At 36.0% G+C, this 2749-nt stretch overlaps 1 long non-coding RNA gene across 1 annotated transcript in view; it reads left to right on the top strand.

Annotated features, from left to right (window-relative positions):
• LOC145720883 (uncharacterized) overlaps positions 1-2291 on the top strand; it is an 11656-nt gene extending 9365 nt beyond the window's left edge. The window contains exon 2 of the long non-coding RNA XR_014144136.1: positions 971-2291. This is a non-coding gene — a long non-coding RNA (uncharacterized LOC145720883). The remainder of the gene's footprint in view (positions 1-970) is intronic.
• The last annotated feature ends 458 nt before the right edge of the window (positions 2292-2749 follow it).

Below are 2749 nucleotides of genomic sequence, written 5' to 3'. Positions count from 1 at the left end.
GGGTAAATGCCCAGTAGTGCAATTGCTGGGTCATGGGGTAGCTCTATTTTTAATTTTTTGAGGAACCTCCACACTGTTTTCCAAAGTGGCTGTAGCAGCTTGCATTCCCACCAACAGTATAAGAGGGTTCCCCTTTCTCCACAACCTCTCCAACATTTGTTGTTTCTTGCCTTGTCAGTTTTTGCCATTCTAACTGGTGTAAGGTGGTATCTCAATGTGGTTTTGATTTGAATTTCCCTGATGGCTAATGATGATGAACATTTTTTCCCGTGTCTGTTAGCCATTTGTATGTCTTCTTTGGAGAAGTGTCTGTTCATGTCTTCTGCCCATTTTTTGACTTGATTATTTGTTTTTTGGGTGTTGAGTATGAGTTCTTTATAGATCTTGGATATCAGCCCTTTGTCTGTAGTGTCATTTGCAAATATCTTCTCCCATTCTGTGGGTTGCCTCTTTGTTTTGTTGACTGTTTCCTTTGCTGTGCAGAAGCTTTTTATCTTGATGAAGTCCCAAAAGTTCATTTTTGCTTTTGTTTCACTAGCTTTTGGAGATGTATCTTGAAAGAAGTTGCTGTGGCCGATGTCAAAGAGGTTACTTGCATTTATTGTTTTTCCATAATAGGGATTTGCCTTTGTATTGGATTGTTTTTGAAGTTGTTTTTAATGGTTCAATAAACTCAGAGTAGAACTACAAGCAATATAATTATTCCCTCTGCTTTATTAGAAATGCTTTTGTAATCATGTTAATTACATTACCTTATATCTCTTTGTAATTGATATTTATGCCTTCTGTAAGATAACTATAAAGCCTTTTTGTTCACATTTTTATATTCTTGAGGACTTGCCGTAGGATTGCAGGAAGTTTAAAAATTGGCAGTGGAGTGGATTTGTATTATTAGTCTGATCTTAATGTTGTAACATACTGATTATGCAAGATATATAATTAGTTTGCTTTTGTTATTTAACATATGCAGGACTGTAACAACACAAACCGGAGATGATATAAGGTACAAGAAGAAAGCACTTAAATTACTATCTGATCAAAACATTTAATTCTATGTCTCCAAAGGCAAAGGAAACAAAGGCAAAAAGGAACTATTGGGACTTCATCAAGATAAAAAGCTTTTGCACAGGAAAGGAAACAGTCCACAAACCCAAAAGACAACTGACAGAATGGGAGAAGATATTTGCAAATGTCTTATCAGATAAAGGGCTAGTATTCACGATATAAAGACTTATCCAACTCAACATCCAAAGAACAAATAATCCGATCAAGAAATGGGCAGAAGACATGAACAGACACTTCTCCAAAGAAGACATACAAATGGCCAATAGACACATGAAAAAATGCTCCACATCGCTTGCCATCAGGGAAATACAAATCAAAACCACAATGTGATACCACTTCACACCAGTCAGAATGGCTAAAATTAACAAGTCAGGAAATGACAAATGTTGGTGAGGATGCAGAGAAAGGGGAACCCTCCTACACTGTTGGTGGGAATGCAAGCTGGTACAGTCACTCTGGAAAACGGTATGGAGATTCCTCAAAAAATTGAAAATAGAGCTACCCTATGACCCAGCAATTGTACTACTGGGTATTTACCCCAAAGATAGTGATCCGAAGGGGCACCTGCACCCCAATGTTTATAGCAGCAATGTCCACAATAGCCTAACTATGGAAAGAGCCCAGATGTCCATCAACAGATGAATGGATAAAGAAGATGTGGCATACTACTCAGCCATCAAAAAAAAAAAAAGAAAGAAATCTTGCCATTTGCAATGACATGGATGGAACTAGAGGGTATTACGCTAAGTGAAATAAGTCAATCAGGGAAAGACAATTATATGATCTCACTCATATGTGGAATTTAAGAAACAAAACAGAGGATCATAGGGGAAGAGAGGAAAAAATAAAATAAGACGAAATCAGAGAGGGAGAGGAACCATAAGAGACTCTTAATCATAGGAAATAAACAGGGTTGCTGGAGGGGAGGGGAGTGGGGAATGGGTAACTGGGAGACGGACATTAAGGAGGGCATGTGATGTAATGAGTATAAGACTGATGAATCACTGACCTCTATCTCTGAAACCAGTAATACATTATATGTTGAGTTAAAAAAATAAAACATTTAATTCTAATATTAGCAGAATTCTCTAGAAAATTCACAATGCAATGCTTTTTTGTCTCCTTTCCCCTAAAATTTCCCTCAACTTTGGTATGTGTCTGTTGAATAATATTTCTAATTTTGAGAAGTTAGTTTAAAAACAAATAAAGTATTAATTTTTTTTCAATGAGAATTTGAAATCTGAATCTAAAAATCCTTGATGTTATTACTGATCCTCCTTGGCACTGCTGGATAATTTTCTGTTTAGGGATCTTGGCTACAACTACTACATAAATATAGTAATATATAATTTATCTATTTTGATACTGAGTTTCTTTTTTTTAATCAATTTAAAGGCACACAATGGAGGAACCATTTTCACAGGCTAATATATCTTGTCTCTGCTTCAAATTTTGTTTGTTTATTTATTTAAAGTTTTATTTAAGTAATCTCTACACCCAACATGGGGCTCAAACTCACCACCCCGATATCAAGAGTTGCAAACTCTTCTGACTGAGCCAGCTGGGTGCCCGGTCTGCTTCAAATTTTAAATTCGCATTTTTTCGCCTTTATGAAGATGGAAGGAGTAGATGAGTTATTTTATAGACAGATTGTAATACTGGGTTGTTATAAGTAGTTTTCTTT

Source organism: Leptonychotes weddellii, chromosome 4, assembly GCF_054177405.1.
Source record: "Leptonychotes weddellii isolate Sample4059 chromosome 4, ASM5417740v2, whole genome shotgun sequence".
NCBI lineage: Eukaryota > Metazoa > Chordata > Mammalia > Carnivora > Phocidae > Leptonychotes > Leptonychotes weddellii.
The sequence above is the reverse complement of the archived record's forward strand: the minus strand, read 5'-3'. Positions and strand labels throughout refer to the sequence as shown.